Below are 27,212 nucleotides of genomic sequence, written 5' to 3' on the forward strand. Positions count from 1 at the left end.
ATGGTAGATTAACTTCTCTGTGGTTTAAGCTATTTTATGCTCTCAAGTGCAGCTAGGCAAAGCCCCATGACCTTGGCTGCTAGATCCTACACTCTTTTTATAGTGCAAGGGCTTCCCACATAGTTAAGGTCTCTTCCTCTCTATTACACCATGGCTTTGAAGAGAGAGGCATAATCTATGGGCAAGGCCAAGTCAATATAATACCCATAGGAATAATATTATTTTGTTGCCCCTATGGGTCTTGTTATTCATAAGACTCATAGCTCTCATGTTCATGTGTGTCTACCGGTGGGTAGGGCAATCAAGTATAGGTCTTTTTGTTCATAAGACTCGCAAATCTTCTGCTCATATGGGTCTTGTTGTTTATAAGACCTATAGCTCTCTTGTTCCTGGGTTTCTATCTGTATAGTCAAGGTCACACTTGGTAGGGTTGTACTAGTTTTATTCTTGCAGGAACCGGTTGAGGGAGTAGTACCAAAGGTGGATATGGCAATTGAGGTAGTTTATACATACCTTACTATAAAGGGGTTTTGATAGGTAGGCATTGGAGCTTGTGCCTACCGAGGAGTGACTCATGGGGTTGGCGATTGAGGAAATTTATACTCACAGTAAGGCGTTTTAATAGGTAGGCATTGGAGCTTGTGCCTACTGAGAAGTGAGTCGTGGGGTTGGTAAGGCTAATGATTGCCTTCGCACGAGGTGCATCTTTCATGGTGTTGGAGTCAGTTGATTTTGCAGTAATGTGATGAGCTATGGTGGATCAAATGCAAAGATCAACATGATTAGCAAGTAATTAAAAGATGATTAAGATGAGATTAGTGCATAATTAGTCTAATAGTTTAATGTAGGCATGGACACTTAAAAACCAGCAATTTCTCATTAGGCCAATGCCTCAATTTATAGGTTTTACATCCACAAGATGCCAAGCATCTAATCCCACTTCTCCTTGATTTGTGCCACCTCCCCTACATCTGGGGGCACCTTTTCCTAGAATCTTTCCATTCACTCATGCTACCCTTGATTCTCTCATTCAGTAGATTCTTCTCACCTTTTCACTGCTACCCACTCAATTACAGACTCCCTTTTATAGTCTCTAGCTAAGGGCTTGTTGTCGCACACACACCCATTCACTTCCATATTTTAACACCTCCCCTCAAGTGAATAATTCTAGCACACCTAGACCCTATACCAAGTTTCCCTCTTGCTTGGTAACCCGCCGACCAGTGCCTCAAGTCCCTAACTCATAGTCCTTGTTGACACTCTCTCTCTATGTGTCCAAGGCTACTACTACAAGTGCCCGTGTCCTTGACTAAAGTGCTCACACATACATCTACCACATGGCCTATATCATCGATGGCTCAGAGGTGGTTTTACTCTATTGGGGCAGGTTACATTGGGTTTTGGGGTTTCTCTCTCAGAAAAGATGTCTTGACTCCTCTACCTTAGGAGTCTCCACCATGAAGTTTGCCGATGATGTCAATCCTTTTTCATTTGGTTTGCTGTAACAGTCTCTAGCCATGTGTCCTGGCTTCCCACAGTTGTGGCAAGTGAAGGTTCTTCCTCCTCTCCTGCCTCTTCCTCGTCCTCATGCTCATGCGAGGCCTCCTCGAGCGTAGAATGCTTTCTCCTCTCCAGTTGTTGGTTCCAATTCTTTCTTCTCTTTGACCTTGTTCTATTGCTCTAGTAAAGCTCCTTCTATCTCATGCAGCTTCAAATCTGGTACATTCTTTAAGGTTTCCACAATGTTCTCATACTCTCCCTTGTCCACACTCTTTAGAAGCACTGCTAGTGCCTCGTCATCTTCTACTTTCTTCCCAATGGTTGCAAGTTTTCACTTAATGCTTTTGTATTTGTTCAAGTGTGTGGTTAGAGGTTCACTTTCCTTCATGTCAAGTTTGTAGAATTGTATTAGCAGATTTATCTTTGAATTCTTTGCTTGAGTGCCAAATAATTTGTTAAGTTCATCCCATGCATCTTTAGCTTGTTGTATCCCTGCAATGTGGTGAATGATTTCATCATTTAAGCTAAGTGCAATGAGCCCTAATGCTTTCTCATTTTTTTCTTCCACTCATTATCCCCACTCTCCACTGGACATTCATCTCTTCCCTCAATTAGCCCCCATAGATTCTTCCTCATGAGCAAATACATGGTCTTTGTTTGCCATGTATAGAACTGCTCCCTGTTGAACTTAGCTATTTCTTGTGCACTGCTTATGATGATGTGAAGGGGGTCTTACCTCTTGTGCCTACCCTTTTACAACTCCATTTTGGTGTTAAATGATGATTACAACAGATTTACAAGCATGAATACACCAAAAATTGCATAAAGCCAAGGATAATTGATTTGTACTGGATGGTTGGGATATCAAAACACTTCAAATTGCAATCTAAAGTGATAGACATCTATATCAGATACCCAATGGTAAATTTGAACCATCAATTGCACCAAAATATAGTGATTAGTACTAATTAATCACTAATTAGTAAAATTAATCTCCTACTTTGTGTGCAAAAAATAGAGTGTATGGGGAGGCCATATCTAGTGCCTTAGAGCTCAAATGAGCTCAAATCCTTTCAAAAGCATCAATAGCAGTTAGTCTAGTAGAGGATCAAGCCAAAAAATAAAAGATTTGACCAAACATTAAATGCTTAATCTCTGTTTTACCAAAGTCACTTGCAGATTTGATGTAGAGCGTGATGCCATTTCTCCTTGAAGAATTTTTGAAATTTGAGATCACCAGCATGTTCAGCACATCCAAAAACCTCTCGGGCTAGCTCCAATTCCAAGTAGTGATGATGAATTTGAAGTTTTTCTCAAAAAATAAGGCACCGGCAATTTCACGAATTTCGGCTGCTCCTAGCGGCGGTTTGACGATAAGCGATGGGCTGATGCATGGGGAGTCTAGCTAGGTGTGGCTAAAAGCTTTTGATCCAAGTTGATGGCTAGAGGGAGATCATGGCCCTCCACCAGCTGGGGGTGCAAAGGTTTAGTTAAAAAAGATTAACTCTTAATCATGATTAGTAAGATAATTATGCTTAAAAATTAGATGAATCCTAGCTATGGCTCTGATACCAAGTTGATTTTGCAACAATGCGATGAGCTATGATGGATCAAATGCAAAGATCAACATGATTAATAAGTAATTGAAAGATGATTAAGATGAGATTAGTGCATAATTAATATAATAGCTTAATCTAATAGCTTAATGTAGGCATGGATACTCAAAAACTAACAATTTCGCATTAGGCCAATGCCTCAATTTATAGGTTTTACATCCACAAGATGCCAAGCATCTAATCCCATTAATTTCTCCTTGATTTGTGCCACCTCCCCTACATCTGCTGGGGGAACCTTTTCCTAGAATATTTCCACACCCCTATATTCACTCATGCTACCCTTGATTCTCTCATTCAATAAATTCTTCTCACCTTTTCACGGCTACTACCCACTCAATTACAGACTCCCTTTTACAGTCTCTAGTAGCTAAGGGCTTATTCCTGCACACACCCATTCACTTGCATATTTCAATAGAGTCCACCCTACTGGGTTTCTTCCTATGTACCAAAAAATGAGCTATGTCATAGTTCCCATGGGACTGGTAGTGAGCACAAAATTGTTGTTGTCTCTAGGCTGCTTGAGCATTGGATGCTCCATACTTGTATGATTTTGGAGGTAAATTACACACCAAACCATATGTCTTCATGGAAATAGGTATGGGTGTCCTACTTGAGGTGCTGGCTAGGGATGGCCCTGCTTGAGATGTTCGCTGAGGCTACCTTACCACTACTAGCCTAAACGGTTTAGGATATTTTCAACTTATCCCATGCTCATGTCCTTGACTAGGACTCTAGCTAGTCCTGGTTGGTCACCCTTAACCATTGAGCCTTTGGATGGTGTGTCCCCTATCTCTTAGTTTGGGTGGTGGACCACTTCTACATCCTTGTCAAGTAGATTTTATCTACTATGTCTATTGCCTCGCACATGTGAAGATATAGTGTCTAAAACTATGGAGATGGTCGTAAAGCACTTTGTTGTCACATAGGAATGTTTCCATGGATATGGGATGTGAAGGTAGAGATTCAATCACCTTGATTAAGATGAGAATAAGGTTACGTAGACTATGGTTCAATCACACAAGAACAAGAAGAGATGGATAGAGAGAAGAAGCTCATGCAAGAGAGATCCTACAATCAAACCTATCTAAGCAAGATTCAATAGAACGCAAGCAAGAGGGTAGCGAGAAGGAGGACAACTCACAAGTATTCTATTTCAAGGGAATGAATGTGTATTGGTTAATGTCAAAAATAAATTATATATAAATGGAAAACTTCCACTCTAGTCCGGATAAAACTTTAAAAAAGATCGTTTGGCACTGGTTTTAATCTTAATAATATATATATGCATGAAGTTTGTGACTTTCCTCTTTGGCATTAAGCTCTAGGTAAGGCTGCTTTTTAGTAGACTCAACCAAAACTCAAGCTATTGTGAATTGGCCAAAACCAAGCATAGTGAAGCAAGTTAGAGAATTTTTGGGTTTAACAAGTTTGTATATTTATACCCAAGTATGCAAAAATAGCTTCCATGTTGGAAACACTTCTGAAAAAGGACATCTCATTCAAATGGATGCCCATATGACATAGTGCTTTTGATAAATTAAAATCCAGCTTAGTGATAAATTAAAATTTACCTTAGTGTGACAAGCAGTGTTCTCAAATTACCAAAGTTTGATAAGTTGTTTGAAGTAGTCACCGACGTTAATGGATTTAAAATTGGGGGAATCCTAACTGAAGAGAGGCGATCGGTTACATATGAGTTTAGGAAACTCAAACCACATGAGGAAACATATAGTGAATGATCTAGAACTACTTGAAATTGTACATGTCCTAAAGATATGGAGACATTATTTACTTGGATAGATTTTTACCTTAGTGATAAATCATAAGAGCTTGAAGTTGATCTTCACTCAAGATTTCCTCGATGCATCACAGAGGAGATGGATGTAGATAACCCAGGAATTTAATTTTGAAATAAAATACAGAGCAAGCAAGGACAATGTGACAACTGATGTACGCAATAGAAAGGATTCATTACTTGCAATCTCAATGATTTATTATATAGGAGATTAAGGTAAAGATCATTTGAGATAGATTTTTTATGCTCATTATTGCCTTACTTACTATAGAGAAGGATAGGCCTGCCCATGAAATAAAGAAGATCAAAGATTACAAAATCAAGGATGGAAATTTATACTTCAATAACTGCTTATGCATACCCGAAGATGGCGAGTTAAAAAGGAAGATCCTGAATGAGGCTCATAACAGCCCTACTGTTGTTATAGGAACTTATATGTTTGTAAAGAAAAACTATTTCTAGCCAAGATTAAAGAGAGATGTATTACAACATGTTCACCAATGCCTAGTTTGCCAGAGGATTAAAGTTGAGAGGGATATCTTTGACTGTTAAATATCCCCTAGATACAATGTGAGTGCATTAGTATGGACTGTTGAGAGGGATATCTTTGACTGTTAAATATCCCCTAGATACAATGTGAGTGCATTAGTATGGACTTTATCATGGGATTACCTTCCATCAACTCAGGATATAATTTTATCCTAATAATTGTGTAACTAAGGTAACCCATTTGATATTAGTTAAGAAAACCTATACTACAGTGGATATTGCCAAAGTCTTCTTGAGAAAAGTATTCAAGTTACACAGATTGCCCATAAGGATAGTAAGTGATAAAGATGCGAAATTTACATCCAGATTCTGGGGAGCATTCTTTGAGGCAATTCGTACTTCTCTTGACCTTAGCTTATCATCTAGAGATTAATGATCAAACAAAGAGAGTAAATAAGTGATAGAAGACATCCTTCAAGCCTATTGTGGAAGGAGCCCTACATTACCTTATATCAAGCCGTTACTCATCTCCAAACTCCTATTTTCCAAAAGTATTTATGTTTACTTTTAAAATTAATTATTCATGCTTATTTTCTTATTTTAAAGTTGAATTTGACTATGATAATTCAACTCTTAGTCTATTCATATTTGAATTCAATTTTCTAGAATAGTTTTCAAGAACAAAGAAATAGCTTTAGACGTTAGTTTACCCTTCTATCAAATTTTCAGGTAAATACTATAGGATAACCTTTTAAATTTGATTTCTAGATCCCAATTGAAGATGGAATACATTTATAGCTAGGATGAAACATTACATGCTAGAATAGGATAATTTTCATAAATTTTTAAATTTATAACAACAATTGCCTAATTAATTTGTAGAGAGAATATATAAATATGCATGAATTAGATTAAGGATTGACCCTAGATGACCATAGGATAATTTATGAATCTTGGTTTATGATCATTATGTGTCTGTCTAGATTATGAAATAGAGTGAATAAAATTTTTTAACAGAGAAATTAAGCTTAGACTCAGAAACTAGAGAGAGAATCTAGTTAAATGACCAGGTTGTGGATATAAATGGTGAGTAGGATCCATAATTCAATACTAATAGGTTTAAATATTTGGTTTTCAAATTTGTTTAATTTTCTAAATATCGGATGTGACTATTTCTAGAGAGAGAATGCCTAAATTATGCTAAATAGAGAGAGAGAGAGAGAGAGAGAGAGAGAGAGAGAGAGAGAGAGATGTAAATGACCTAGAATGCCTAAATTATGCTAAATAGAGAGAGAGAATACATATAGTTTTCAGTGCAAAAAAAAAAAAAAGAGAGAGAGAGAGAGAGAGAGAGAGAGAGAGAGAGAGAGAGAGAGAGATGTAAATGACCTAGATGCATGTAGAGGAGATGGATATTGCTATAAAGTGAATAGAATTAAGAAAAGAGAGATAAATCAATTTAGAAAAGCCTATCTAATACCAACTTCTAGTGAGAGAAGATATAAATACAGAGAGAGGATGTCATGTGTATAGAGACTAGTATAGCGGCTTATACAATAATGATTTTGAGAAAGAATTTGGTTAAGATAATAACAAACATAGAGAAAAAGTGGAATAAGTATTTAGAAAGAAAATTGGTGAAGAATTTAGAGAGATAAAGTAAAAGAATGGAAAAAAAATATGTAAGATATTTCTCGTACTATTCCTACTTTTGAGGTAGGGAGAGATTTCACTAGTAACACCCCAAGCTTTCTATGAAAATCACCTAATCGAAGTGTGCATAAGGTCAACATTCTGTCTATGGTACAACGAATATGTTCATACAATTCATTTATTCTACCAATTATACATAGTGTGTGTGTATTCCCACTACAAGTTTCCATATGGTGTATTATATGTCTTCTGATGGCTTCTTTTTCTTCTCTTGATTGGGCCCTAACATTTTTACAAAATTGCAATCAATGAATTAGCTAGGATGGATTCTGGGAAATATTAAAATCTCTCTCTCTCTCTCTCTCTCTCTCTCTCTCTCTCTCCCCCATCATTGGTCGCATATGCCCTCGTGTTGCATTCTACCGATGTTAATACCTCTCTCTCTCCCGTAGTGTGTGTGTGTGTGTGTGTGTGTGTGTGTAATGAAAGAGGACCCTCGCACTACCTTTCTACCACCCACAAGTGGGGCAGATTGGCTAGTGCAAGGGCCCTTATAAAGGCCTTGATCCACCCGAGTTCAAGTCCCACCGTTGGTCGCATATGCCCTCGTGTTGCATTCTACCGACGTTAATACCTCTCTCTCCCATAGTGTGTGTGTAATAAAAGAGGACCCTCACACTACCTTTCTGCCACCCACAAGTGGGGCAGATTGGCTAGTGCGGGGGCCCTTATAAAGGCCATGATCCACCCGAGTTCAAGTCCCACCATTGGTCACATATGCCCTCATGTTGCATTCTACTAACGTTAATACCTCTCTCTCCCATAGTGTGTGTGTGTGTGTGTGTGTGTGTAATAAAAGAGGACCCTCGCACTACCTTTCTGCCACCCACAAGTGGGGCAGATTGGCTAGTGCGAGGGTCCTTATAAAGGCCATGATCCACCCGAGTTCAAGTCCCACCGTTGGTCGCATATGCCCTGGTGTTGCATTCTACCGATGTTAATACCTCTCTCTCTCGTAGTGTGTGTGTGTGTGTAATAAAAGAGGACCCTTGCACTACCTTTCTGCCACCCACAAGTGGGGCAGATTGGCTAGTGCGAGGGCCCTTATAAAGGCCATGATCCACCCGAGTTCAAGTCCCACCATTGGTTGCATATGCCCTCGTGTTGCATTCTACTGATGTTAATACCTCTCTCTCTCTCTCTCTCTCTCTCTCTCTCTCTCTCTCTCACTCACACACACACACACACACACACACACACACACACACACATCGCATGGAGTATGTAAGCATGGTTACGGCCTATCATAGATCCAAGGCTAAATGTTCATGATAATGTGCATCGTACAATAATTTGTAAGCATCTATGATAATATAGAGGTGTGTGATGACGTGTAGCTGTCCATGCATTGCTATGGAAAAATATGTTGAATGCCAAAGAAAGCATAAAAAAGGCAATGCAAACCATGCCACTACTTGCACCAATCATGTTTTAATTTGTACTTTTGTGAAGTGCTTGTATCCCATACTTTCACTAGCGATGTTCTCTATGATTAACCACAAAGTATCTTTCTTTCTTTCACATTGCAAACCATTGGAATTTTTTATTTTAGCCTACTCTGCTCGCTCCTCACATTGCCTTTAGATGTATTCATCTCTCTCTCTCTCTCTCTCTCTCTCTCTCTCTCTCTCTCTCTCTCATTTGCATGTGTGCTGATATGGTTTCATCACTCTCTAATTGTGTTCACTCCTATTCTTATGTCCTCCCAAAGCTATCGACTAGCCAGGCCATCAACCAACCATGAAGAACGAGATAATATATTAATCTATATGTTATCAATTTTAAAAAATATTTGTGGACACTAACTTCTCATCATTATAGTAAATCTATGTTTATACACCTAAAACGTTTATTTTTTTGCTTGTTGCTGTAGCCATATTTGGTAGTGATGTTATCTCTCTCTTTCTCTCTCTTATTGTAAAGAAAAGACAAAAGATATTGTATGTAAGATACATTTATCTAAGAGTGAACACACCTCACCATGCATCCCCACTTATTAAAATTTAATTAATTAAAATTATATATGTATGTGTGTTTATTTATTTAATAAATACACATGTATATATAGGTATATGTGTCTAAATATAATAAAACATAATTATTGATGATATATATTTACATGTGTGTGTGAGAGAGAGTGTATGTGTGTGTGTGTGTGTGTGTGTGTGCATGCGCGCATGAGAGAGAGAGAGAGAGAGAGAGAGAGAGAGAGAGAGAGAGAGAGAGAGAATGAAATGAAATGATATATTAACGTCTCTAAGAGGCCATAGTGGCCTATGAGACCAAAACTGAGAGTACATCTGAAGTTGGTGTCTCATCAAAGAGAACAACTAAATGAGACTAAAAAGTACAATAAACTGATTGTCCTACAATTATAAGAACAGAACTGTAAGACTCCGAGATGATACTCAGAGAGAGAGAGAGAGAGAGAGTATATATGTGTATGTGTGTGTGAGAGTGTTTATGTATGTAAGAAAGAGAGAGAGAGTGTGTGTACTATATGTGCGTGTGCGCATGTGTGAGAGAGAGAGAGTGTGTGTGTGTGCAAATTTAAAGATATGGTACACAAAACAAAACTTAATACAGAATGATGGTATATAATCGTTCCAAAATAATAACGGCCACCTGTATTCAATGTTATTAGATATATTCACTATGTGACACATATATATCAATGTAATTGATTATTAGATATATTCACTATGTGACACATATATATCAATTCACACTGAAAGTTCTTGGTCCAATTCGTTTTGGGACAAACTACATCAGAATAGCACCAAACTTGGTAGGCAACGAGTCAGTACCATGGTTAGCACTTATGTCACTTGAGATTGGTCTCTTGCAAGGCCTCAGAAATGCAGTTGGGTGGCAAGGGTGTTTATATTATTTGCTCTCAAAGTGTATGTGAGTGTGTTGAGTGGGTTTATATATATATGTGTATGTACGTTTATTTGTGTGTGTGTGTGTGTGTGTATGTGAGCTCATATGTATGTGTGTGTGTGTGGGGGGGGGAGTGGGTTTATGTGTATGTGTGTGGGGGGGGGGGAGTGGGTTTATGTGTATGTGTGTTTATTTGTGTGTGTGTGTGTGTGTGTGTGTGTGTGTAATTATTTTGTATTTGTGTGTGTGAGAGAGAGTGAGAGTGAGTGAGAGAGAGGGGGGAGAGATAGGGGGAGTTATTATATACCATTTGTTCAAAAAGAATTTTTCCTTTGGTGAGAAGAGAAATCTTTTAGGCACCAAGGTGTCCACATTGTTGAGGCCATAGCAAGAAGGACCCATTAAATGGTTTGACATAGAGCTAATTAGAGAACCTAAGTAGTTGAGACTAGGGATGGAGAAGGCGCCTCCACCACACTCGATTACACTTCCATCATCACATTATTCTTGGAGAGAGAACATGAACCTAAGGGAGAGGATAGACTGTCAAGAGCTTCGACAAGGCAAGGTTGATTAAACAAATTCCAAGGCCCCAAATATCATGAATGGGCGTGTAGTCAAAATAATTTTACTAATTTTTTTTAACAAAATGCTAGGTTGCCCTCCTTGCAACCTAGATTTACCCTCTCTCCTCCTCACCCTCACTCACCCCTTCGCCCTCTTACAACAGAGCAAGCAGGCAATGCTGCACAATTCAAAACCTCCAAGACTGCCTTTAAGGTATGTTAGCCTTGTTTGTACATTACTTGCATCTCATTAAAAAAAACATCACTGTAGGAGGCCGCACTGGTGCTGCCTCCTTGATGTTCACTTTTCTTATTTTAGCATGTGGAATTTCAAATACAGCTAAGCGATAATAATCAGGGTGAAATTGGTTATTTCACCATGGTTGCTTAGATTTGGCTTCCTACTCAGCTATTACATGGGTATGGCCTTGTGCTCCACTAAAAACATGGCTATAGGGGGATACACCATGGCCATGTTTTTCCTGGGGCACAAGGCATAGCAATGTCAAGATGAAGGCAAAGCTGCATGACCATATATCACTTGCAACACAGAGCAGCCTCGATGCACCTCCTACAATATGGAAGTCATGCAGCAGTAGTTATTGGAAGCAGGCCATGAAACACCTCTAGAGTCTAGCAAACTATGCTTTGTGAATCTCTACAACTCTTCTAAGGTCTAGATTTTTATCTTATAAGCAAGCCAATAAATTTTTTTGTATTCAAGGGTGTGTCTTAACAAAAGTTGTGAACTTTTTTGCTATGCCATGATGTGTTGGCAAGCACATGGCTATGCTATGTGCTCCATAAAAAACATGGACAAGGGAGGCATATTATGGGAAAAACCTCATAGGTATATAATGTTGCCATGTCAAGTTTGGCCATGGATTGTCAAATGCCATGTATTGTGGATACTCAGATGTATATGTATGTTTGTATTCGAATACTTTGAAGTATATTTGTGTGATATGTATGCCATGTTACATTCTAATTTTAAATTCAATTCTCTTCATAACATTTGAATTGTGTCTATCAAAAGCGAAGAGGGGCAAGGAGGGAATACAGACCATGATCCTCTACCCTCAGAGAGTTTGGAGGAGATTAGTAGAGTGACTGAGATAGATTTTCAAGAAGAAGAGGATGTGGGTGAAGAAGTTGAAGGCCAGACTTTTGATGGTTTTGTTGCAGGTAGCAATCATGAGATGGACGATGAGGTGGCACCAAAAGAATCTAACATGCAGATTGTTCCATATGTTATGAGATCTCTAACATGCAAATTGTTCCATATGTTATGAGATCTGAGATTCCTCCACCAGATGATAACAGGGATGAGAAAAAAATGTATATAGATAGGGGAGAAGATCTGATATTAAAAACCAATATTTTGGTTGTTTTCAATGTCCAATGGTTCCACTATACAGGCTTATTCCATATGCAAAGGTGAGGGGATTGAGAGATGATGTATAAGGTTTGAAGATAACTTTTGGTAATGAGGGGTATGTACTGGAAAAGGATGCCTTCATTGTGTCCATGTGGACATGTGCTAGAGAGAGCACAATGGTTAGTGAGGAGATAATGGCAGACTGGGATCCTATTTGTTGGCAAGCCATCAACAAGGAGTTTGAGGAGGACATTTGGAGAATCCCTTAATTACGCATGCCTACAGGTAGGATGTTTTACATTTGGGAAGGGAATCACCACACAATGGCTTGGAAGGCTGCAATAAAAGATAGATTTTCAAATAAAAAGGCAAAGCATCACATCATAGATCCGACAAGAGTGAGTGATATTGCACTTCTATCAAGCTTGCAGGAAGATGAACTAGTGAGTGTATCTTTGTCTTTGTTTATTTATGAACTATAAAATATTGAGAAGTTAACTCTAAGAATATAAAATGGCTATCTTTGAATATATATCTAAGAATATAAATGGCTATCTTTGAATATATGTATTGGCCATTTGCTTATGTACTAAAACAAAATAAAAAAAAAGATGGTAGAGAGATACACGAATAAAAGAGCACTTGCTCAAAACTTGTCTTATATTTTTTTTAGGCTTGCCAGTTGACATTTCCAACCACACATTAATCATGCTATGCTTGGGAACTCTCCAAAAATGTGGAGACAACTTCTCTTTGCCTTCACAATTCTATTAGCATATCGAGTGGCCAATTCCTCGATCGCCTTCTCCTCCAATTTTATGATCTTATCTTCAGATAATGATAATGATAATAGAATTATCTTCAGATAATTCTATTAGCATATCGAGTGGTCAATTCCTTGATCTCCTTCTCCTCCAATTTTATGATCTTATCTTTAGATAATGATAATCTTGCTTGCTCAAGCATCTTGTTCAGCAATTTTGTGATTTGAACCTAGGAAAACATTGAACCACAAACATCGACAAAGATTTGAAGCATGCAACAAAGATGAAAACCATGCAATTGATAAATGAAGGCATTATAGCAACAACTCACATCATACACAAGATTTCCAAGATATCTGTCGAGTAAGAGGGTACCATTGCTCAACACCCTTAGTGTATTTCCTTCTAATCTAAGCTATTAACCTCCTATCTCTCTCAGGGAGATCCTTTAAGTAGTCCTCATGATATTCAGCAAAAATGTTTGCAAAATTCACTATCTCATCTCAAAATGTTGTCCCAACTAAAGCATGTGTATTTAAACTACAAACAAAATAAAATTGTCTCCTTGAAGACAATTGTCTCCTTGAAGACCAAGACCAAGACCAAAAAATAATTTTTTTTCTATAGTTTCTTTTGTTTTCCCATTCATATTTGGACACATTATATATCTCAATATAATTGACCCCAAGCATGGTGATGACTAGTGATCCAAAGTATGGTCTCTGAAATGGGGAGCAGATAGCTATGCAACATTGGAGAGGTTGAACCTGCTTACCTTCTGTGATGTTCCCATCATCGAATCTAAAATCTATTGGTTGTCTTTGCTGGAGGCGAACAAGACCACTAAATCTATGTTCGACCTTGCTCGAGGAGACCACATATATAGACAGTAAGTTGTAGCCTTCTATTGCAATTTGGCTTTGCACATGACAATCTTTTGTATTGGACTCCTACATTTGATGTCCATGCATTCTCGTTTTAATATATGGGTTGTGCACATCTATGTTTCTATTATGTAGTTAGCTTCTGAGAGAAGTGACTCTGGAAAAAATATTGCAGAGAGCTCAGGATCTGTTGAGAGATTTTCATGATGTTCATGATGGTGTTGTTGTCCCCTAAGATTATTTGTTGTACAACTACTATGAAGAGGTGAAGATTGAGAAGAGGAAACACTTATTTCTTTTAGAGACTCGTGGGAGACAAAGGAAAAAAAGGGTGATGCAAAGGCATTGAAGAAGCTTGATTAGAGTCTATACGTAACATCTTATGTGAATATCTTCTTTATGAAAAGTAGAATGGAATCTTATCTAATTCTTAGTTTAGTGCTCTACAACTAAAAGAAACCTAATATGATTTGTGTGCATGTATATACATATAGATACTTTGTTTACTTGAAAGATATGGGTCATTTGCACACTATGCCATGCTTGGGGAGGATTTCTTGGGGGGCGATCCCAAGTGTCTAGCTATAGTTGATGACTACATCGCTATAAGTGGCAAGGATTTTTCGGGAAGAATGAAAAATCCAACATACACAAAGAATCATGAGCATATGCAAAGATGCCAGTGCAAGGTTGAGAGTATGTTAGGAAGGGGAGGTGCGTGTCTTGGGCAGCAGATTTTGTGTTTTTGGACCTCCCCTTTGGAGGTGTTCGATACGGTGCCATGTCTAGGCCTCGTTGGGACACTATCACAGAGGACCACGTGCGATATGGAGTTTCTTTGGGTGCATCGACACTCTTTGATTTAGGCTAGTTGTTGATTATGGCATCCATGGGAGGTATTCCATAACATTCTACCTACCTCCTTCCTTTGAATTTTTCAATTTGAAAAAGGTTATAATGTAATGATTATTTTTGCATTGGGTTATAGGGGAGAATATTGGTTGGGTAGATCAGTACTGCCGTATACCACATCTAGAGATATGGCGGTGGATTGTTGTCATGTATCACTCCCCATATGGTCACTATGAGAGTGGAGGATTATGGACAGAGGTAGTGTTACCTATTTTGCTGGCAACTTTATGCTTAATGCACGAATGAGACACTGTCTTTGGTTTGAGTAATTTTCTTCATTTGCAATATGCTTCCTCTATGCTCTTTGTGGTTCGTAGATGAGGGATGGTCCCTCCTTTGTTTTTCTTAGATAATTTTCCACTCTTTGAGGCTCTACATATGTGGCCTTTGGATTCAGTGGCTTAACACCATTTGCTAGAGAGGAGATTCATGGAGCCTTAGAGAGGAGCGTTACATTTATGGCTTACTTTCTTGAGTTATTTTGTCGTCTCATGAGATGGTATTTGGCTTGAGTTAGGATGTGATACTGTCCCTATTCTCAAGGCATGTTTAAAGATAGGCCATGTGTGTGCCTCGATAAAGTTCGGTTGCAATAGCTGGTGGGGAGTGTTCAAAGGACAGCTCACGCGGCAAAGCCTGCCCAGTTGGATGTAGCTCAATATTATGGTGAATTCACTTACAATTGCAAAAGTGTTTGTTCATACCCTTTTCATATAGTATGTGTCCATTAATGGGTGGGTGCATTGAAATTGATTTTGAATGTCACAAATTGAAATTAAAATTGAAATTCAATGGGACAATAAAGACTCATTCTAAATTGGTCTTCTTTTTGGGATCCCATTTGCCACGCCCTGCTCAGTTTTTTTGTTCGCTTGTAAGAAGTCGCTTAGAGGACGGTAGAACTCTCTGAGAGAGAGAGAGAGAGAGAGAGAGAGAGAGAGAGAGAGAGTATGTGTGCGCGTATGTGTATGTAAGAGAGCGTGAAAAGGAGTGATCATAAAACTCAAATTAGGGACAAATCATCATGGATTAATACAAGATTAGGGATAATCTCATACAATGGCCACCCGCACATGAGAAAAAGGTCCAAAACAATGACCAAAATACTCAGAATGATTGCCCGCGCATGAACAAGGGCCAAAATTGAATGCAAATCACCACCAAATGTCAAAAATAGTGCAAAAATCAATCCACGAGGTAGGGCTCACGTGTGAACACCCTCAAATGCACCAAAGTGGCGAAAAGCGCATGTGTGAATGCCCACAAATACACCAAATTGGCCACACGGCACACGAACCACCCCCACGAAGCTCAAAGCATATGAACAAGCCTCGAATAATGCATCAACATGTGTGGCACACCTCACATGCATGAAAAATCACCAAGGGAACTCAAAAAGTGTGAATAAACCCACAATGTGGGCAAGTGCTAATGTGTGTGACACATCTCACAAAATACCACTACGTGTAAACAAAATGCCCAGCCAATATAGATCACCCCAAACATGCCTCTACGCGCGTGAACTGCCCCTAGTGTGAATAGGCTAGTCCAATAATAGGAAATGTGAAGTGGCCAGAAGCTTAGGGTGTGGTGTGAACACACAAACCCTAAGTGGAGTCCTTCTCTTTCTTCTTATTTTTTTGAACTCCCACGTCGCTCCTCCTTCTTCTTTATTTTTTTCACTCCCACGTTGGGGTCTTGCAGCCTGTCTCCTCAGCTTGGCTGTTTCCGTTCAATGAAGCTTGCCTCCCTTTTCTTTTTCTTTTTTTTTAAAAAACGTTGGCCGAGCGTTGCAGAGAAGGCGATGAAGTCATTGGGGCTGAGCCTTGTAAGAAAAAGGCGATGAAGCTTTGAAGCCTTTTGGCTGAGCCTTGCAAGAAAAGGCGATGAAGCTTTGAAAGTGTTGTGTGCCTTTGGCTGAAAATGAAAGCAAAGCACTGCACGATACGTCTTTAAACTCTGATGCCTACACTGAACCTTGAACAAGCAAAGGCTATGATATGATGCATTGAACCAAGCTGAGACTTGAACCAGGCGATGATGCATTGGCTTGGATACATGGCGGATTGGGTTACGATTGAGCGTGTACGGTTGTGTGACAAGAGCGGTTGTACAAGGGAAGGTCTTTGCGCACAACCTGGCTGAGCCAACAACAGAAACTGGCAAATGAATGCCAGCAAGAAGGGGATAGAACTGTCTTCTGTATAAAAAGGTATGTAAGTCCCCAGCACAGCTAGAGTTTGTATCCAAGCTTCATCCAAGCCATGGTAGATGCAAGCCAACTAATGGAGCCGCAACAAGCACAACTATAGGTTGCTGTTTGTTTTGCTCAGTGATTTCAAAAGACTGTTTCCATGTACATTGTCTACTTTCCACTTACTCAAAAATGTGATTCATCCAATCCATGGTAGATGCAAGTCATGCTTAGATATTTTGAGAGTAACTCCATGTAATTAGCCATAATATTCTTGTAAGTGCTGCTCAATCCATAGCCAACCCCTCTACTTGCTATCAACATGGAGTTGGTGTGAGCAAAGCTGACATCCAAACTCTTTGATGTCTGATGCTTGGAGTTTGTGTAGATTTTTGATGTGGCTGAATCAGTGATCCCATTGGCAACCTTGATTGTTAAGGATCTTTTGAAATCGACCTGCTAGATGTTGAAATGGGAAAAATATGCTGAGCCTTTGAACCAATACCAAGGCATTGAAGCTGTTCCAAAACTGCAATAAAAAAAAACCATGTTTGCACTCCAATGGTGCTATGTAACCATTGTTTAAAGGTCACAAAAGCTCAATGAAGAGGTTATGTGTGAACTTGTTGCTATTGTCAAGAGTTCAATCAGCTCAATGATGCATGCTAGTGTTGAGTAGATTACTCACTCGTCTTGTGCATGATGATGTTCTGCAGAGCTAGAAATCCAAGGTTTTATGATGCCAAGATCCAAGCTGCAAATTGTTTGCCTTCTCAACCAAACTTTGTCATATTTCTTGGATATATTCACAATCAAGAAACCTTGTGTGCAAGCTAGGAGAACCATGTTGTGCACAGGGCACACTGGCTCATACCAATGGACTGGGTTCAATTCTTAGTAGGGCCATACTTGTAAACAAAGTGTTAACCAATATACTTTTTGAATTTTTACACTTGAAATTGTAAAACTTGTACTCTTTTGTATCAACTAGTCATTAACATGCTCTCTGCATAATATTGATGTCTAGATCTGTAATGCCGCAATATGCTATATATCTTCTTGTTAGAAATGTGCTAAAATGTTGTAATCCAAGGTATGTGCTTGAAAATAGTGTTTTTTTAATACTTTTCTTGTTTCTTTTACTTGTAATATATCAAGATTTATACTAATATGTGTAGATTTGTACGAATACAATAGATTTATAACCTTTGTTTAACTTTTTCACAAGAAAGTGACAAGATTTGGTCAAGATTTCTTTTTTTGTTTTATTTTGCATCAAGATTTGATTTCAACACAATAAACTTTGCATAATCTATAAATTGCTCTGTTTTGCATTGTAGATTTGCAAAAGAATTGTACTCTACACTATAATTTTCAACTGTGTTCTTGAGTTTGTACAGTAAACTTTATTCTGTACACTTCTTGAAACTACACCAAGCCTTTTCATACTTCCTTGAAACAGCACCAATTTTTTGCACTTTCTTGAAACCGTACTAAAATTTTTTGCACTTTCTTGAAACCGTACTAAAATTTTATAGTTTCTTGAAAATCTGTACTAATTGCATACATAAAATCTTGAAATCTGTAATAGTTTTGCACAACTTTGTATTGTAATCTTGATTCTTTGCACAATAATCTTATTTTTGTAATCTTTCTCTAAGAATTCAAAGATTTGGCAATCTAGGGTTTGATTTTGAAGAAATAAGACTTTAAGGATTGATATTTGAAATTGTAGGGAAAATCGTTCAAAATTGGTTGTTAAAATATCTACAAAAATCTTAATTTCGAAAATTTGAAAAATTTCAAGAAAATCAAGATTAAGAAGTTCAAGAAATCAAACAGTGAAGTGTATTAAGATTATGAAAATAGTGATTAATACAAATTCGAAAATGATTAACACAAATTTCATTGCTAGTCTTGTCAAAAAAAATAGTAAATCTAAATATTGTGTAAAAATTAATTTTGAAAATGATTAACATGTTCAAGATAATGCATTCCGAAAAATTGAATTAACAGTAATCTAAAAATGATTATCATTAATTAAGATTAAAAAATACATTTTAAAAACATGATTAAGCATAATTCAAAAATGATTATTATTAATCACTCTTTAAGTAAAGATCTAAGCCAAGAGCTCTGATACTAATTAAAATGGAGTGATCATAAAGTTTTGATTAGAGATAAATCATAATGGATTAATATAAGACTAAAAATAATCTCATACAATGGCCATGATGCGTAAGTGAGTTAACTTCCCATCAAGAGGATGGTTATCAAGCTTTCCATGAGCCTTATACCATGAGGAGCCATCTCCAAGAAAAGAACCAAGATGTCAAAAAGTTTGAAAAGGTAGAAAGGCAAAAAGTTAAAGGTACAATGTGTGTGTGTGTGTGTGAGAGAGTGTGTGTATATATGTGGGTACGTGTGCATGTATGTAAGTGTGTATGTATGTGTGTGTGTGTGTGTGAGAGAGAGAGAGAGAGAGAGAGAGAGAGAGAGAAAGAAAGATATATTAAGTGTCTACTAAAGACTCAATGGGCCTATGAGACCAAAGTGATACAATAATGTCTATGGCATATCTCATGATGGAATGGAAAATAAAACATAAACATAGCTATCTCACTGTCCATGGAAACTCATCATGGAGGAGTACTTAGAACATAGAAACATGAGAGCAACATTAGCTCTGAGTAGATGGCATACCACTCTCCAAAATATCAAGCATAGGGCTGAAGAGTATGGCCGAGAGATCTCCCTCAGCTATGTTACGTGGAAAGGTAGCTCGATGGCGGTGGCGCATGTCCTTGATGTGGAGCTGATGAGGTGATCGTGGTCGACGGGGGGATCGAGGGCGTCGGGCACGTTGGAGTATAGAGGCTCGGTCCGAGGTAACTCCTCTCGGGCGAGGTAGGTCCAGAGCAACTCGTGGAGGGTCCATAAGATCCACTATATCGGTGTCCTCCACCTCCCAGGTCCGGAAAGAAACTGGTGATGGTTGGCTGGCAAGGGAGGGCAGGGTGGCTGGGGCCGAGAGAGAGAGAGAGATACCACATGTGGCCATTTGTAAAGTAATTTTTGATAATATAATCTTCTATTACGAAAAAAGAAGCAGAAAGATAGAGATATAGAAGTTTATGTGAGAGAGTGTGGGAGAAGAAGAGTGCGTGTTTGCATTAGTACATGTACGGGTGTGTACATGTGAGAGAGAGAGAGAGAGAGAGAGAGTTTCAACATTTGAGAGAGAGTGTATATGTATGAGAGAGAGAGAGGATGCATGTGCATGTGTGTGTAGTGCTAAATCCTCTGAAAAGGTGGGGGTATATTTGATATAGCTTCTATAAGGTTTTAATATAAGTATTGCATATTTTTGAAGCTGGCCGGCCTAGGATTCAGCCACGGAGCCAGCCCCAATGCTTGCAAGGTCTCGTAACGCGCTCGTTTTTCAGGGACTGCTTTCAAGATTGAAGAGGTACACCAACCAATAGATAAAAAATTATGTTTGCTAATTTTTGAATTGATTAGTCTATGTGAGCTCTTAATGGGCCTAAATCTAGATTTGCGCTGATTAGGCATTCATTAATAACACCTGATCTTTGCGCTGATGGCTTGTTGGGGCCTAAATCTATAAACAATCACATAACCATTCAGAGTCCCAACAAGCCATCAGCGCAAAGATCATAATCTTCATAGTGAATTAGCACACTTCTATGCATGGGTGTGGAAAATCAGCATAATGGCAGAGGCGGCTAGCATCCCCCCATCCAAATATCAGTGAGCCCTACAAGCTACCAATGTGAATATCCTACCTTGTCTTGGCACTTCTTGTTTCCTTCCTCGAAGATATGCATGCAAATGGGTAGTATTACATATCATTGCCTAAGGCAGTGTGATGACATTTTTGTTTGGAGATTTATAATAAATAAATAAGAAACTGTAAACCTGCCATAATCCTGTGTAATCTGCAAGCTGTAAAACAGCCATGATCCAAAGGCTTGATGGCGTAGGGTTCTGTACGCCTAGTGCTGTACAAAGGATGTATATTTTCCATTTTTTTCATTTCCTTTTCAGTTCTTCCATGGCTTAGTATATCCGTGGTACCATTGTATTACTTATGGTCTCATAGACCCTTTTGGGTCTTTCGTAGATGTTAATCTCTCTCTCTCTCTCTCTCCGGAGGAGCTACTCTACCCTTGACCACATCTTCACCCTCCGTGCCATCATCGAGGAGGGTAGAGCGCGACATCAGAGGATTTACTGTTGCTTTGTGGATTTTTGCAAAGCTTTTGATACTGTACTTTGAGCCTGCCTCCTACACCATCTACAGGAGATAGGAGCCCCATCTGACATGGTTTGGAGCATCATTACCCTCTATGAGTTCGTCACTCGACGAGTGAGAGCCCCAGGAGGTACATCACAAGAGATTTTCAGCACTATTGGGGTGAAACAGGGTTTCCCACTATCACCCACTCTTTTCGGCCTCTACATTGATGAGATCTCAAGGTTCATTGATGGATTAGGCGGGGCTGGCTTCACACTGGCAGGCACATTGATCCCCATACTACTTTATGCACATGACATCGTCCTCCTCTGAGACTCAGCCGAGGGGTTACAGACACAGTTGGATGCCTTACAGGACTTCTGCACTCAGCGGGACCTCCCTGTTAAACCTTGGTAAAACCAAGGTAATGGTCTTCAATACCTCTTGCTCCTTCACATCTAGATTGAGCTTCACATATAGAGGGAATCCTGTGGAGATTGTCTCATCCTATGTCTACCTTGGTGTCACTTTCAGTGGCCCACGCTTCACCATGCTTCCCGCATCACATGCCATAGTGACACAGGGATATGCAGCCTTGAGCTTACTTGAGCGGTAGTGCTTCCAGGCACATTTCCAAGAGCCCAGGACGAAGGGCTGGCTTTGACAAGCATAAAAGGAGGACTTACTCACAGTCCCCCTTATTACCATCTCAAGGCTCAAGCAAGGCTCCAAACTAAGATGAGGGAAGTTTCCAAGGAAGCATCAAAGGTAGCTAAGAAGCAGAAATCTTAGGCTTCAACGTCAAGAAAACCTTGAAGAGCACATGAAAATGCAATGCACGATTAGCTATCAAAGACAATGATGTCATGACCATTGAATGATGACTCTGAAGTTGCCTCCCTCATGGAGTCTCCTACTCAAAGTAGCTCTTGCCGAAGATAAGAAACCCATTGACTACACCTACCTTACTTTAATCCACGTCCAATTCATATGTGTACTCATTCTCATCCAATCACATCATTTTCCATCTTATCACATCAGATTCATTCACATCACCCTCGTCACACTAGCCTTGATTTATGGAGCAACCTTCTGGGGCCAGATTTATCCGATGAATATTGGCACGAGTTGAGAGGCCCCAAGTCATGATGTTCTCCCATATGATCTGTAGCAAACCATCAGTCCCACACCAGATTATCCAGGTAGAGTTTGCTGCAGCCTCGATGGTAGTTGATGCACTCTTCCAGACAGTCGAATACCTGCATCACATCAGTCACATGGATCCCCACAGGAACCCGAGGCTTGCCCTGGAGTCCTCAAGACAGCTAGCACTTGAGGGCCACTCTGGAGTATGGTATGCACTAGTTTCCACTTGCTTCTCAGTATATGGGCTCCGCATGGACCGCCTATCTCCCCTTTCAGTACAGCTTGGACTCCCCTTATCTCCAGCTCTCTCATGAGGATACCAACCGGGTTATCCGGTTAGATCTTCTCAGCCTCTACACCCATTGCACATGGATCACACCTTCAGAGCTCCCCACGAAGATGCACTTCTACAGAGATCACTTCCTTACACTCACTGAGGATGGATTCATCCAGCGGCCGAGCTACTTGAGTGTTCACATGTCCCATGCCATGACAGGTAGAGCTGAGCGGATCTTTAGAGCCGGGAAGCTCATACGGAGACCCAGAGGAGAGAGGATTTGCCGATTATGCCACATAGAGGTCGAGACGGAGTATACTATGCGATCCGTATGCGATCCGTGGGAGGTTTCACTGTCTATTTCGTGACGGATTTGGTCCACTCTCCAAGATCATTGACTTCCAGGACCAACGTTGCCTAGGCCTCTTCTTGATTGAGCTCCGCAGACACAGGGACACCTTATTGAGAGAGCTTCAGCCCCAGCCACCCCGCCCCCTCCCTCGCCAGCCAACCATCACCAGTTTCTTCTGGACCCAGGAGGTGGAGGACATCGATATAGTGGATCTTGTGGACCCTCCACGAGTTGCTCTTGACCTACCTCGCCCGAGAGGAGTTACCTCGGACCGAGCCTCCGCACTCCAGCGTGACCGATGGCCCCGACTGTCACGACCCTGTGTTTTTCTCTGGACAATATGCAGGTGTGCACGGGGACATGGTGGACAATGTGAATGGCATCAGGTTGGAGTCAAAAAGGGAGCCCTTATGTGGACAACCCCAAGTGTGAAGGGGGCAAAAAGATTTTAACTTAAAAGGTTCTAAAAACCTTTAAAATCATTTATAAAGCCCTTCATTAAAGAAAAACGTGGCTGCTTGTCCATGGACTCATCATACTTATACTTGGTTTTGTAGGCCCACTGACCGTTTCGACAGCCTTGGAATCAACTCCTAAGTCCCATTCTTCTCTATGGCCTCTAGTTCCACTTGCATGGCTTTTCCTCCAAGTCTCCTGGGAAAGCTTCTTTAACTGAATGTCCCGAATGATACGAGACATCAAGGCATAATTTATCTATAAATGCTCCTCTGCTTGACATTTGTCATGAACTCTATGCGATCTTCGAGGTCCATCCTTTGTGGTCCACTCGGAGGGATACTCCGTTACACCAAACTCTCGAATGATATCCAACAACCATTTCGGTACCCGAACAGAATGCGGAGCGGAGCCTCTTGCCGCTATGCTGCTGTGGCACATCTCCAACCTCGGGCTCAACCTCTACAATTGAATGAGGCTGGCTAGTTGGAACAATAGCCCGGGACTCATTCTCATACACATCTAGCTCTCCAAGAAGTGGTGGCTCCTCAACAGTGGAAGCTGGAACATGCTCATCAAAGACAACATCTCTGTTGACAACAACCTCATTCCACTCCGAGTCATAAAACCGGTAGCCTTTGGAAAGAGAGTTATATCCCACCAAAACAAGCTTCTGGGACTTTGAGTCAAGCTTCCCCCTCTGCTTCTTTGGAATGTGAACATAGGCATCACTCCCAAAAACACGAAAATGGGAGACATCTGGTTTCTTGCCAAAATAAGCCTAAAATGGAGTCATCCTAGGCACTGCAGTCGTCGGAGATCGGTTGAGGATATGGACAGTTGTAGCCACAACCTCTTCCCAAAGTGGACAAGGAAGGTCTTGATGCTCCAACATCGTTCTCACCATCTCCACCACAGTCCGGTTCTTTCGCTCAACTACTCCATTCTTTGAAGGTGACCCTGTATTGTGGCCAACCATAGTGGTTGAGTACTTTAGGTACGGTGCCGTATGGTACGTGTACCGTACGAGTATGAAAGTACGCATCAAGATAAGTACTTTAAGTACGTTCACTATACATATATATATGTGTGTGTGTGTGTGTGTGTGTGTGTAAAATAAGAAATATCTAGTATCCATACAAAAATAGCATGAAAGACAATGGTAATACTGAAACGAAAACTAACCTATTAACTACTGAGCAACGAACATTGACTAAAATAATTAAAAAACAGGCCAAATAAGTGTTGTATATTGAACCTCATATTTGGACCTCATGCCTTATCCGTATGAGTTACGGTACGTATGGAGTGGTACGGAAAGTACTGAAGGTACACATTGGATGAGTACGGGTACGGAATGCAACTATGTGGCCAGCTCCCGCTTGATGCCATGCTCCGCACAAAACCGCACAAAAGCATTAGAAGAGAACTCCCCTCCTTTGTTAGTCCATGTTTTCACCTACAATCCAGACTCCTTTTTCACCAAAGCATACCAGTCCTTGAACCGAGCAAAGGCTTGGTCCTTATGTGGTAGAAAATACACCTGTGTGTGAACCTGCTACAATCATCCACAATCAGCATAAAATACAAGGCGCCTCCCAAGGATGGGGTGTGCATAGGTCCACATAAGTCAAGTGTGAATCAGCTCTAGAGGTTTTGAAGCCCGCCTAGTAGCCTGCTTCGGAAAAGACTCCCTATGCTGCTTCCCACAAATGCAAGAACTTTAATGTCCTTGCTTGCTTCCAACATCTGGCAAGCCATTCACCATCTGGTCCTGGAAAGCCGGTCGCAACGCGTCCACATTCAAGTGACCAAAACGAAAATGCCACAAATCACCGAGCTGAGTACTAGTAAGAGAAGAGAGTGCTGAGGGTTTGTAAATCCCATTCTCCACTCTGCCTTCCCAAACAACTTGGCCTGTTGCTTTGTCGCGGATAGCAACTTAATGCTTATCAAACTCCACCCGCATGCCAATCTTGCAAACCTCATGCATTGACAAAAGATGAAAACAAAGAGATGGAACATAAAGAACTGGGGAGGAATGCTTCCCCCCTTTGCCATCGGGGATGATCTCCAACCTGCCCTCACTATGAATCGGGATAATGGACTTGTCACCAATAAAGATGTGAAGGCCCCGTAACAACTCTCGGGAAGGAGTCATGTGCCTAGAAGCATCACTGTCCAGAATCCACTCCCGAGTATCCCCAAGGGTGAGACCAACTGCCTCCCTGCTTGAAGAAGATAAAGCTCTGGTGTCCATAATCTCCAAGTGCACAAAAGCTGGAGTCTTCGGAGTTGCAGCTGAGGAATCGGCACCTTTCTCGGTGCTCCGCTAAGGACATTTCCTCCAATAGTGACCCTTTTGGCCATAATGGTTACAGGTCCGCTCGACCTTCAGGGCATCACGATCTGAGACGATCTGAGTCGGGCTTCTTTCAGAAGACTTCGACTGTGAAGACTTCCCTTTGTCCTTGTTGTTGGTGGTGTTGTTGCGGCTTTTCGACCGCTGGCCAATCAAAGCCTCAGAACCTCTGCCTTATGGAGGGTTCAGAAACTGCTCCGCCTGGTCCAAAACGATCGGCACAAGCTCCTCCCAAGTAATGATGTTGAGCCTCCCACTGGTGATCAAAGAAGAATAGAAAGCTGAGTACTGAGGGGATAGATGAGACAGTAGGGTGATGGCTATGTCCTCTGGTTTCCAGCCTGAAGAACCTCTTGCTAAAGAGCTTGGAGTTTGTTGATGTGCTCTCGCATCGCCGAAGACTTTGCAAGATTCATCACTCGTATTTGCACTTCCAAGGAAATTCTCTTCATGGGCGATACCCGATTGTACAAAGAGGCCAAGTGCTGCCAAATCCCTCGGGCCAGCGTCATGTGTTTGATATGATTGATCACTTGGGGTGTGCAATTATGGAAGATGAAAGAATGCACACGGGCATTGACACAATCCCACAACTATGCATGGGCCTCCCGCTCTTTCTTAGTTCCTCCTCCTCCGAATTTGGCCTTGGAACTCCAACCATAATGAAGTTAGCCAAATCATATGACTCCGAGACAGACTCCATCATTACCTTCCAGATGCCATAGTTGTTTCCATCCAAACGTTGGTCCACCGGGAACATCGGGAGGGTGAGGATATTCACGTGTTTCTCCGCCATCTCGAGCAAATCTGCCATCTCGGGGGTTCACGTGGTCTTGTGAAGGGAGAGTGGGTGGGAAAAAAATTTGAAGAAGAGGCTGCACTTTGCTGCAAGGTGGCTGTCCAGCAACGACGCCCACTTTCTACCGGCTTCTGCACGTCCCGTACAGCCCAGATATTCTCCAATCAGCACCAAAAACAGCAACTTCTAAAGCTCTCACTGTCTCCAAAGATTCAAGTCACTTGGGGCTCTGATACCATGTCGGAATGTGCAGCGGAAAAGAGACAGAAATCAGAGAGCAGAAAACTGCAGAATAACAAGAGAGGAGAGATGGTGTCGAACTCACCTATATATAAGAGGATATCCCGTACAGAACTGTGGGCCCCAATATATATGGGCTGGGGCTGCAATCGGCCCTGTCTAATACAGGCCGACAGCCCCAAAATGTCCCATGATTGGGTAAAAAACCAGTCCGCCAGCAGATGGCCAGATGGCCAGCTGGCCAGCCCACGACCAGGGCCCCTCCTGAGCAGCCAAAACCTACAGGCTGACAGGGAAAAAACATCACCCCCACGACTGGAAAAAATGGGAAAATGGACAATGGAGAAAACCTCACACGGGCGGCACACCCACATCACTGGCCCTCACTCCCTACAGTGTAATAGGGTACAGACAGGAGATGACTGCTAACAGATGTTTCATGTACATGGTTGCCACTTCTTTGACATAGTTAGCCTAACCAATCTAAATGGCGCTGCAAGAAAATTGACATGTGTAGGATTGTGCATTGGGAGCTCAAAATGAGGCTGTGTGCAAGTTGTTACCAAGATTGAATATGTTTTGATTCTAATCCCAATTGAATAGTTAGAGTTTGTTTAATTTTGGTATC

The 27,212-nt window shown here is 40.6% G+C and overlaps 1 protein-coding gene across 4 annotated transcripts in view; it reads left to right on the forward strand.

Moving 5' to 3' along the window:
- The first annotated feature begins 16,175 nt into the window (after positions 1–16,175).
- The window catches only part of LOC147631077 (phenylacetaldehyde reductase-like), a 56,760-nt gene continuing 45,723 nt past the window's right edge, over positions 16,176–27,212 (forward strand). Inside the window, exon 1 of one of the 4 annotated variants that reach the window (XM_086809404.1) lies at positions 16,176–16,712. The gene's annotated coding sequence lies outside the window, so the exon portion shown is untranslated. Of the gene's footprint in view, positions 16,713–19,934; positions 20,164–20,338; positions 20,488–27,212 lie in introns of those variants that run through there. The other 3 variants (XM_086809406.1, XM_086809403.1, XM_086809405.1) reach the window with 3 other exon arrangements.

Source organism: Cibotium barometz, chromosome 15 (assembly GCF_041138505.1).
Source record: "Cibotium barometz isolate CiBa-2024 chromosome 15, ASM4113850v1, whole genome shotgun sequence".
In the NCBI taxonomy this organism is placed as follows: domain Eukaryota; kingdom Viridiplantae; phylum Streptophyta; class Polypodiopsida; order Cyatheales; family Cibotiaceae; genus Cibotium; species Cibotium barometz.